General features: G+C 40.1%; 1 long non-coding RNA gene across 1 annotated transcript in view; it reads right to left on the bottom strand.

The window, feature by feature from the left end:
* The window catches only part of LOC138016824 (uncharacterized), a 43,551-nt gene extending 38,497 nt beyond the window's left edge, over positions 1–5,054 (bottom strand). The window contains exons 1-2 of the long non-coding RNA XR_011125885.1: positions 4,823–5,054; positions 4,495–4,655 (exon numbers count right to left, since the gene is read on the bottom strand). This is a non-coding gene — a long non-coding RNA (uncharacterized lncRNA). The remainder of the gene's footprint in view (positions 1–4,494; positions 4,656–4,822) is intronic.
* Between the last annotated feature and the right edge of the window lie 7,446 nt (positions 5,055–12,500).

Here is a 12,500-nt window from a genome sequence, read left to right on the forward strand (position 1 = left end):
TTACAACACGGGTTCCTACGGAATCGCTCATGTGTCACTCAAATACTATCCGTTCTTCATACTATCGGCTGAAACCTGGATAAAAACATCCAGACGGATGTAATTTACCTTGACTTTGCCAAGGCATTTGACACGGTAGATCATAACGTCCTCCTTTCTAAGTTAAAAGCTTACGGGGTGTCAGGCCAGCTTTTAATCTGGTTCGCTAACTACCTATCTGGGCGACACCAACGAGTTCTTATTGATGGCGCAACTTCGCAATGGGCCCCTGTCACTTCTGGGGTCCTCCAAGGCAGCCTTTTGGGGCCACTGCTTTTCATAATATTTATTAACGACCTCCCAGATGTATCCATAGGTGATGTTTTCACTTCCCTTTATGCTGACGACACCAAAGTATATCGCAACATCAATACCATCGAAGACTGCATGTCTATGCAGAAAACCCTGACCAACATGGACACGTGGACCCGGCAAAACAATATCCGGTTCAATGCTTCTAAACGCAGGGCGCTAACTATCACTCGAAAAAAGAGCCCACTAAACTTCATCTACAAGCTTGATAATGTAGAGCTAGAGCGTGTGTCCACGGAAAAAGACGTTGGAGTTAACATCACCAACTCCCTCACCTGGAACACACATATCCACGCCATTATTGCTAAGGCCAACAAGCTACTTGGACTTTTAAAACGCAAGTGCCCACTATTAAACGATGTCTCTGCTAGACGTTCTCTTTATCTTGCACTTGTGAAGTCACAGTTATCCTATGCGACCCAAGTCTGGTCCCCGGTCAAGATAGCATTAAAAACTCAAATTGAAAGGGTTCAAAGGAGGGCCACAAGGTGGATCCTTAAACAACGTGTAGGCGTGATGTCATACAGAGACAGACTTTAAACTTTAAAACTTCTTCCTCTGACATTTGACCGCGAACTCAAAGATCTTGTTTTCTTTTATAAATGTCTGAATGGTTTTACTGATCTTAATGTTTCTCATTTTGTTTCTTTTGTTTCTCACGGCCGAACCAGACTAAGTAATTCTTATAACCTTAAAACTCCTGTATGAAAACTAGCACTTTTCAGGCTTCTTACTTTAATCGTATTGTTAAGCTCTGGAACTATATCTGTAAATTTTCACCCCCCACCAGTTTTTCAACTACTGCTTCCTTTTGAAACTTTGTTACTGAGCACATGTTTCACCTTCTGCACAATCACTTTGACATATACTATCCCTGTACCTGGTCAATTGTACGATCCTGCCCCTGTCATCCCTAGTTTTAAGTGTCTTTTAAATTTAACCGTGTTTTAATTATATCATGAGCAGTGCCTCGCATGGGTCCTCGCGTTCCGTTCGCACTTTCCCTTTTGACCTTATCACTTCATATCACTTTGCATATATATTTCACTTCTTTTCGGTTATTTTTTATTTATTTTTGTATGTAACATGTGTAATGGTCAATAAAGTTGTTAAAAAATAAATAAATAAATAAATAAATAAAAAAGTATGACTACCAAGCGCTTGATCTCTTAAGCTGTTGACATTAGATGTTGAAAATTGCCACACCACTGTTTATTCCACGAACGTGAACATGTCTAAGCTCTGCGAACATGCCAGGTCGTTTGATGCAACAATGAAGGAGAACGTCAAACGTGCTACAAGCTGGCCTGCGCACTAACACACCAGTCGAAGGTCCTGGTACCCAACCTTCCTGCAAATGACTGTGACCTCTTAAACAACTGGGCCTCAGCATATCACGGTGCTGCAGCAAGACAAAGGACAGGGCGGCAGGAAAATACAATTGCTAAGCACGGAACATTGCCAGAGTATCTTTATCAACGCCATCTCGAAGTTGGTGATCTGAACTTCGGAGTGGATGAAGATGAAGGACCCCATGAAGATCTGAACGAGCATGAAGTGAGTGAGGAAGCTAGTGACTTCGACGAAGGCTGACGAAGAAGTTGAAGTCAGTGCAGATGACAACAATTCCCAGGACCAGCAAGATGAATTAGGGACATCGACGAATTTTCTCTGGTAGAAGGTCGCGATATGGAAGGGCGGTGAGGTTCAATAATCGACTGCTGTTTTAACTAAGTATCTGTTTATTACCACATTTAACCTTAGAGCAAGTTCCCGCTGCCATGTAAAACAAGAAACAAATTGCACCGGTTAGCTTCCTCAGTACAATTGCATGTCATGTTTAGACCAAGATTAAACTGTCAGGTCTTAGTTGTCAATTTGCGATTGATGTTTCCAGAGAGCTACAACTTTTTGCGATTGCAAAATTGCTTATCTAGAAAGGACTTGTGTACAAACTAGGCTCCATTACCAGCTGCTTTTCGGAAAATGAGCCCACAACTGAGTCTGGGCCCGAAACAGCGGCAGAAATAAAGCCTATGATTTGAGAAGATTCTAACAGATACGAAGGCTTTAGACAAGTCCATGGCATTCACAAATACTTTCATAAAATAAGTGATAGCGTAGTTTGCTTTGTATGCCCCACTTGTCACCATTGTATTGGTTTTCGACGGTTTTGGCCGAATTTTTTTGCCGTTTTACGTATTTGGATGATTTTTTCTTCGGTTTTACGGTTTCTAATATACCCCAATGTCCCCCTCTCAATAGGCAACAAAAGAGGCTCCATAAATAACGCAATACTCAGAACGCAAAAATAGGAAGTATTTTACTTTCAATTTTTTCCTTTGACCTGCAATTTTTGGACGCTACGTGAGACTTGTTTCTTAAAAACTGCATATGTCAAGCACTGTTGCCATTACTTAATGTAAAAATATTGAAGATCCGTTACCAGGATTCATGCTAAGAAAAAAGTAAAATCGTTCTCTGGTAAAAAGTTTTGAAAAACTATGAGCTTTCGACAGACTGAACTGCTGCCTTCAACGAAGGCAGGGGGGGAAGCAGGGGGGGGGGGGGGGCAAAAAAGAACGCGTACACGAAATTTGGGAGGGTATGCTTAGGATTTTTTTTTTTTTTTTGCTCTAGAGTGACGGAGAATTTTAATTGTGTACGTGCATTTGACTTTCAGTGAATCAAAACTTGCCGTCACTAGGTTTGGCTAGATTGAACATTTGTTAATAATGTCAGTCGAGTTGTAATTTTGAGAATTTTTGGGGGTACTTGCTTTTACTTGATCGGCCTGAGCTATGCTAAACGTTGAGAAAGGCTGTATGATATTGAGGGGGCGTTTGATTGGAAAATCTGAATTTCGGTAAACAAATCTGGATCTTTTGGATTTTCAATCGAATGCAAAATGTTAAAAAAAAGGATTTTTCTGCGGATTTTCATTAAACCTTTTTTCGACATAGATTTCAATTTAGGAAATGTGTTCGATTTTAAATCCGAAAGATCTATACCTACATCGTACACTTTAAGATCTAAAGTCCAAATTTGCCAATCGAACGCACCCTGAAAATAAAAGCCGTTGGGTTTTGAGATATTTTAGTCCTTTTGGTGTTTTATGTTGAATTTAGGAGATGAGCGGAAAGGGTGAAAATAATTTTCCCATAGGCGTAGCTATTTATAGTTTTATTCCACAAACTTTGCACTTCCACCTCAACAAAACATAACGCTCTTAGTTATTTTCCATCTTTTCGGATTTGGACAAATATAAGTTTTGTTAATGTAACCACAGTACCGGAAAAAGTTCCTTGGCATTGCCGCGGTCATTTGAGTGAGCACATCATTATGGCGCATTTCCTTTGAAATTAGACAGTGCACATCTCTTTTGACCTCCGAAACATTATACATTATAGGATCCCGGCCTACGCGGAAAAGACGCCTGGTAGAATCGAGAAGTCAGAAAACGCGCATTTGCAAATTTTGCAAATCAGAATGTCGACTCAGCAGCGAGATTTCATTTTGAACTTAATTGCTTGTAAGGTGTCAGTATACACATCCTGAGGATGTTTACTTGAGTTGTTTAAACTAAGTAATACCGCATTTGGTAACTAATTACATTGAAAGTCAGAACATGCCGGACTTAAAATTCGAGAGAAGTCAGGAAACGCTGAAAATTTTGTTTAAAGGTCAAAATATGCCGGATGTTATGATTTTAGTATTCAGGAAACGCGGAGTGCATTGTTTCGGAGGTCAAAAGAGATGTGTACTGTCTAATTTCAAAGACAGGAAATGACAGACATTTTACGTAGCAGGTAAGAAAAAGTGGAAAAGTTAGTTTTTAATTTTGACCCTAAAAACGTACCATGTATATCATAAATTGCAACATGTGTACCATCCTCCGTCAGTCTAACAGATAAGTTATCAATCAGCCGTTGTTCACATTCCACACTCACTCTCTCTTGGTACTATTATAAGCCCTTTGTTTGAATAATCAAGATCTTCTTGTACTGAAGATTTTGATGGAACATTTTGAATTAAAAAAACATTATTTTCCAACAGTTATCCCTGAATTTCGTCCGCACTTAGTATACTTAGTTGTTGCTGTTTGCAATATTCGGTATACATTACAACATCATCAGTTCTTGCCTTTCTGGTTTTGCATCCTCCATTCCTGTGTTTGGAGTCTCCGCGTTTGCAATATTACTCTTAAGCAAGTTCATTTGCCCTCCAGTTTCCCTATGACCACCGCCATTCAACCAGAGCTCTTCTATTTCGCAGCGGACATTATCTGGCAAAGATCTGTCTTGCTGTTTAAAAGGATAAGAAGAATTCACATCACGTTGAACAAAACAAAAAGGGTGCTTTCGACTGGGAAATCCGGATTTACATCTTAAAATCCAGATCTTCGGATTTCCAATCGAACACAAAATCCGAAAACGGATTTAGCGACGGATTTTGTTGATTGAATCCTTACCCGACATGGATTTCCAATTGGTGAAGATCCAGAATTTAAGATTTAAATTTAGATTTCCCAATCGAAAGCACCCATAGCTTTCCAACTTTGCTGTAAACTTCGTTGGCAAATTCGTACCGACTTTCGAAGCGAAGTTGTAAAGTTGCAAATTTCATTGGCCCTTTGACAAAGAACTTTTCAACTACCCGCCCCAGTTTCTGAGTTGGCAACCAAGCTCCGGCGGCGCGGCCAATGTTTCGTGAAATTCACTGTAAGTACGTACGATGACAAAATGTTTTTCATAAAGAGACGTTCAACAAAACTTGCAATTGGAATGCTCCACAAGCCGTGAAACCTGATATCAAAAGACGAACTTCGCGCTGATTGAGATAAAATCAGGACACAATAACAGGGTCGAGAAACAGTAACTTCATGAACTTCCAAAGTTCAAGGTTGAAAATCGCCCTATAAACTAAACCCAGTTATTAGCTTGCATCAAATTGACCAATTACAAAACTACGCGTTTTGCTGAGAGGTCCACATCAAGAAGAAGCCATTTAAAAGACGTTTACCTCTGCTAGCACAAGGTTAGAAGCGAAAAATATTTCATAATCGTAACGCTGATTACTTTCGAGTTAACGATTTTTTGCTATTTTTGGCTTCGTTATTTTTGTTAAATTATTGTTTGTTTAATTTATTTTTTTTCTTTTTCTTATTAATTCTATCAACTTCTTTATTTTTGAAGGCTTCTTGTGTAAAATGTATAAGTAGCCGGAATTTCCAGTCCAATTCCATTGTTTCTCCGTTTGCCAGCCACTTCCACTGAAATTTGTCCTCCATGTTTTAAATAGAGGATGTTACGTGGCCGTGCGGTGATACGAAATTTGTCTTCGAGTGTTAAAAAAATATTTCACGATTGAGCGCAGCGAACGAGTGAAATATTTTCAACACGAGAAGAGAAATTTCGTATCTCCAAGCGGTCATGTAATGTTCTGTTTATTATGTAAACATGTATGAAAGACCAAATCATTTTATTTTAACGTTTTGTAGTCCTTACGAAGAACAACGGCGCGATTTATTACGTAACCATAGCAATGATGATGTTTTCACGTGCGAGGAGACAGCTGGGAGGTCCGTATATCGAAAAACTGTGACCGAGGTCACACACGGTTAACTGGCAAATAACTTCTTAATTTTTTCCTCTCTCTCTCCCTTTCTCTCTGAAATCACTTTTTTAATTGTTCACTCGCACTGTGCTTGACTGTGAATGCGGTATTAAAGCGACTTACAAACTGACCCTTTCAAAGAGAAACATTTTTATTTTAATTCTAATTCCAAACCTCTTGTCTAATAAAAAAGTAACTTCTGCATGTAAACGGATTCGGTGTGGTTATGATACTATGGTTTTGCGAACGGAGCCAACTTTGCTACGAAACTACCATGACATTTATCTCCACGTGCCACGTGCCTCGAGGCGAAAGGAATCGTGGGTAAAAAAAAACAGTATTCACGGTGAGTTGTAAAAAAAGAGTCAACGTAAAGTCCGGGACAAGGTGAGGATTAGCAAGGAAAGAAAGGGGAATTGAGACAAAATGCAGTCCTCAGGGGGTAGGGGATTGGTAAACTTTTGTTTTAAGGAGCCCCCTGGGTACAGGAAATATGTGGGGAGGCCCTTGTGAACAGTGCTGTGGAAGGTGTACTGGCCACCCTTGCCCGGACTCTTGGGACAGACGGAGTGAAGCTCAAGCCTCCATCAGTAACTATTGCTGAAGTACAGAGGAAAGCCCAGAGAGAGGGTAGCAATCTATCAAGTAAAGAAATAGTAACACAAGCTCAAGAGAAACTCCGGATCCTGACAGAAGATCTAATTACTTGCTTAAGCGGACAGGGGAAGAGGTACCAGTGTGGCTACAGCACCTCTCAGATGTTGCTACCAGGAGAAAAGAATGAGCAATGCATGCAGCGAATTGATTTGCTTTGTCTGTGTAGGTAAGAGGATGTGACAACCCTAAGTGAGCAATGGAGTGGTATCACTTGGAATGCCTCGGAATGTCTTGTGCTCCGGAAGGTGACTGGATATTTTCTCTTTGCAAAGCGATGAGTGCGACATCGGTTTTTCCAGTGAAATTTGCTTTACAATTCACTAGATTGGCAATGATTTTTTCTTCAACTGCATGAGATTTAAAAGAAAACAAGCACACCCTCAGCGAGCGAATGGAAAAGGAAAAAAGGCTATTTCAGAGTCAACTGTCAATAGCCAGCGAATAAGAATCACTCTAAAATTAGAAGTCATAAAAACAACTTTGTCAGTTCAAGGTCAAAGAAGAGTTTTACTGATGTACTTTATTCCACTTTATCTCTGAAAACAAGATCATTCACATTTTGATGATGTATTTCATTGAAACACGCCAGATTGGCTTGGTACAAGAATCGGCAAAATACGGCAATGCAACCAAGAAAGGACGAACTTCAAACACGATCTGCTCCAACACTTAAATACACTTAAATGGTTCTTTGACAGTGCGTTGATCGAAAAAGTGTTTAAGTGCTTGAAGACCTTCGCTATTGGGAATGACTGTGTATAGAGATGTAATGTCCATGGTGAAAATAGGTTTGTCTTGTCCGGAGAAATTTAAATCGCGGAAAATTTTTAGTGCGTGTGTACTGTCTTTAATGTATGATGGCAAAGATTTGACGATAGGCGTCATAATCCTGTCTAAGTAGCTAGAAATTAGTTCGTTGGGGCAACTACAGGCAGAAACGATAGGGCGACCTGGGTTGTTAGGTTTGTGAATTTTATTATTGAAGTTCTAGGGGTGTTGATGATGAGATTAGTGGCAGTGTCCGGTAATTCTTTACTAGCTATGAGATTCTGAATGGTGTCTTTGACAAGTTTTTGATTTTTGGAAGTGACATCTTTCTGGATTTTGCCATAAAACGAGGTGTCAGAAAGTCAAGCGATCTGTTAAGATCACCGATCGTTTCACATGTACCTCCGCAAATGCCATTTATTGCATAACCTGTACGTTGTGCAATAAATTATACATTGGCGAGACAGGTAGACGACTAGGTGACCGATTCCGCGAACACCTTCGTGATGTTGAGAAGAATGACAAGGATGCATCTAAGCCAGTCGCTCGTCATTTTAATCTCCATAACCACTCCAAAAAACACATGGCTATCCGCGGCCTTTCCCTACATCTAGGTACGACGGAAAGCCGTAAGAATCTGGAGCAAAAATTCATCTTCCAAATCGGCACCCTTAATTCTCACGGTATTAACGAACGCTTTTCATTTAACTAATACATTCCTATTTTTCACGTTGCCATGTTACCACCAATAGCGTAGCTCCTACTCTACTATAAAAACTACACGTAACCCACAATCCCTCGATTTTGCTCTGACAAAGGGCTAACGCTCGAAACGTCAGCTTTTAGAATCTCTGTACGGTGGCTAATTTACATTATCAACTCCGTTGATAAAACCAAATTGCTGTATACTACTTCCCCCACCAACGCAGCACGACAGTTTCTGTAGAAACTACCCCCTTCACTAAAAACCAATGGTTTTAGCGTCTTCAAATTTCATCTTGGATTTCATAACAAAATAATTAGGGTGACGCAAATCCAAAATGAGCCTTTTCTTACCGTTAGACTGTATAAAAAGCGATAAGGGGTTAACTACAGTAGGGGCAGACTCGCATTCCAGCACTGAACCTGTTGCCAGGAGATCAGAAATGGACTGCCCAACAAAATCACTATACTGAATAAAATGTCTGAGCGATTATTGGACAAATGAGCCGATGGTGGGGTGTAAATAAAAGGAACTTTTATCTTATACCCATCCTGATAATCAGCGCTAGACAATTGTCAAGTGAATCAGATGAATCAGCGAAGTTACTGGTAAGTTCAAGAGGGTCAAAGCCTCCTATTAAACATTTGACCAATTGGTAATTATCGTCAGTTTTTATTCTTACTGGTTGGGACGGCTGTAGCGGTTCCTCTAAAACGGCTTGGGAAGGAGGAAGAATTCGCCCAGTGGCCTCTCTATCCGCAGCTAAAGCACTTATCTGCCGGTTGAGGCTGACGTCCACGAAAGGGCTGCATACGAAGAATAGGCTGATTAGGAGAAAAATAACTGCCAGTGGACAAAACAGAAGATGAAGCCTCGCTGGCTTTAGGGTAGGTAGTTGTAGAGTTCGGCCGGCGAGACGCATTTTTACGCTTCTTCTCCCGAATCTTGACGAACGCTCGTCTCTCGGCTGATCGGAGTTTTTTCTCGTCCTCCGAATCGTCGTCGAGTTCGTCCTACCCAATCAGCGAGGCTCTTGTCCACGAAACGAATTAACTTGTTGCGTTTAGCAATGAGAGTTTTTATTCTTTCTAGTTCTGAATTAGCTGCTAAAAGGTTTCCTTTTGAGATGGTCTTGATAGCCCCGTCTATTGCATCCAGCAGAGAGCTGTTGAACTCGTATTGAACTTTGTTTCCTTTAAAGTTAAAAGAACTCGAAGCCTTGGATTCTGTTTTCAGCTTTAATTGGGACTGAGTGGCAGCTTCTTTCTCGTCTAGATCGCGTTTGAATGCGGCGAACGTCTGATCAAACTTAACGTCCAAACGCCGAGAAAACAGCTCCAAAGTCTCAGCGTTGGAAAACGTCGAGCCCGATGATCCTGAAGCAGACGCATGGACAGGATCTCCCTCATTTATGGATTCAGCGATCGAAGCAGGAACGCTCGTTCGTTCAATATCTGACGGCATAACTGATAAAGCAAAGTTGAAAGAGATGCCTTCGAGTGGCTCTTGCATAACTTACAAAATCTTAAATAGCCTAGTGGCTCCTAGGGATTCAACATTCCTGAAAACACGCCTAACATACTTCCACACTTAACACGAATAATACATAATGAACATACTCCAGTGTCATTAGCGAAACGTTGCAAAATTTATTATATACGTACCGAGATTTACGCGCCAAAAAAGATCGAGATAAAAATAGTCTCTTCGCACTAGATAAGCCAGCTGATTAGTCGTAAGATTTTTTTCAAACGACGTATCGACGCTCTGCGTGGCTGTATCGTTATTTTCACTGGTGAAAAATTGTCGTATCAGCTTTTTGATTGGCTAATACGATGTTGAACTTTGGTGCGGGTGGCCTGTGCACCGACAGCGGCAGTAAAATTTGTAAACATGGCGGCCCACTGGTGTATGGTTTTCAAAGTTTTTGATCTTTTATTGCTTAGTTTTCTCCACAAAAATACTTCAGAAGATCTTAAAAAGTTTTAAAAGTGCTCAAGCGAGGTATGGAAGGTAAAGATTTCTTTTATTTCAAAAATATTTTGCTATTTGTTTGGGGCTTTTGTTCACGATCGGTAGTTTGATAGCCTCTCAATCAGCACTTACCTCGTTAACTTTATGATCTCTGTACTTATATGATAAACAGATTACTTCATGATTGGCTCCTTTGTACGATTTTTATTACTCATTCGTTGTGAAGGATCGTTAACTCATTCGTTCGCTACGCTCACTTACGCGATCCTTCACAACTCGTGAATAAAAATCGTACGCACTCACCAACCATGAAGTAATCTATATATTTACTAAAGCTATTTCAGGAATGTTTTGATAAAACTGTTGAGATTTCTTTGGAATACTGACTCAAACAAAATGGGGTAATATGTCTTTTTGTATTTGATTCATTTTTTGTATTTGGTTGTTTAAGGCTTTTTTTCAAATAAATTCTCATGTTTTTGATTTCTGTACGAGGAGGAATGGATTTATTTTTTGTTGTCGAATGTCATAAACTTGATGCTAGTCTAAGTGTCTACTAAAGTTAAGCCCGTTCAGTTGGGGTAAGTACTTCAATGGGAAACCCGTGACGACGACTATTTGGCCGTTGAAGGCTATTTTCTTATCTTCTTTCTACGTCTCTTTTTTATTCCTGTAATGGAAGCAATGGATTCATTTTGTTGTTAGTTTGGTAATGTCATTGACACGATCGGCGATTTCCACTTAACACCGTTCATTCTTTTTTTTTACTTGATTTACTTGATTAAGGCTACTCCAATCTTCTTTTCACGTTGTTTGATTCCTGTATTGAAAGGAATGGCGATGGAAGTCCCCAAACAGCGCCGCTGCTAGGCAGGTGTTGACTCACACAGCAAGTGAGTGTTCCGGGCCTGATTGCCACTAATATGTTTTTTTTTCCTTCACGATTTATTTTGTTATCTTTTACATAACCAATAACGTATAATTTTACAATTGGGTCAGTCTTTTATCTCCCCGAGACCGTTAAGTTTCCACTGAAGTTAAGTGCGTTCGAGTGGGGCTCGCAAAATCCCAGTAACGAAGACATTAATCCTTTTATACTTGATTTCTTTTTGTATTTGGTTGTTAAAGACGTTTTCGTAATATTCTTTTCACGTTTTTGATCCTATATTGGCAAGGCCTAATCAAAATAACAATGGTTCTTTTGTCCTCCGCCTTCTTAGTCCGGAATATGAAAGTCTACCCCTATATTGAGAGGAATGGCGTTGGAATTCCCAAACATTGCTTTCTAATAAAGGGGGGTTGACTCACAATGGCCAAAAGAACACACTCGTTCGATAGTGATAAATGCTTGCCCGATACAACGGCCGATTGAGCTGCAGACTGGTTCGATTCAGAAAATTTTTGGCACAATAGCCTATTGAACACACTGGTTCGATTCACAAAATGTTTTGAAACGACTGAACAAACTGGTTCTATGCAGTAATGTTCAAAGTGGAACACACAAGAACGAAGCAAGATCAGGAGCTCACGACTAGGAGTGAACAACAGTCCTATATTCAAGACACCACGTTTTTACAGACTGATTTATATTTAGATTGAATTTCCCGCGAGTGAGACTCTCGCAGGAGCCTGACGGCCAATCACAAGAGACTAACTTGACGTCATAACGTCACCAAAGCGGAAATGCCTTTGTTTTTTGGCGGGAAAGGTAATGTAAAAATGAATAGATTGGTCTGTGAAAAGTCCGTGATATAGGCTTAATACGAGTTGTTCGCTTCTAGTCATGGTCTCTTGGCAATATCTAGAAACAACGTAGAAAACTCTCCTTTCCTCTAAAGCTTGCCGTTCTCAAAAGAAAATCACCTGTCCACTTTATCAAATACTTTCAGACGTGAGGTTACTGTGTCAATCATCACGGGCGGCAAGTATTCCAAACTATTTTTTTTTTCTTTTATTGTACACACAGAACTTCGTGGCCGAGTAGTCTAGCGCGCGCTCAGAATTCGAAGGAGCTGGGAAAGAGTGGGACTTCTAATCTTCGTACGGGAGTTTGGAAAATAAAATTGAATTCCCTGATCGGGGGTTAATTCTATTTACGCGGGGTATGCTCATTTGTGACTACGATGAAGAAAAATACAAAAACAAGAAAAAGGAACGGGCCCGAATTGTTACCGTGGCTGCCTTCGGTATCCCACGGAATTATAGTATTCTTCAATGTGGTTTCGAAAATCTACGCACTCTTCAGACCCTTCACTACTTCCCCGAAATATGTAGGAAATGTTTAAGGAGGCTCGAAATAATTTCTCCCTTTTTCAAACAAATAAACATACTCACCGACAGAATTTTTCTTAAATTTGAAAGACAAACGTTTAAAATTAATCTAAGCTAACATGCAAAAAAATGAAAAAAATCATCGTCCGGAAGCAGAGAT

The sequence above is a fragment of the Montipora capricornis genome, chromosome 9 (assembly GCF_036669925.1).
Source record: "Montipora capricornis isolate CH-2021 chromosome 9, ASM3666992v2, whole genome shotgun sequence".
Taxonomy (NCBI): Eukaryota; Metazoa; Cnidaria; class Anthozoa; order Scleractinia; family Acroporidae; genus Montipora; species Montipora capricornis.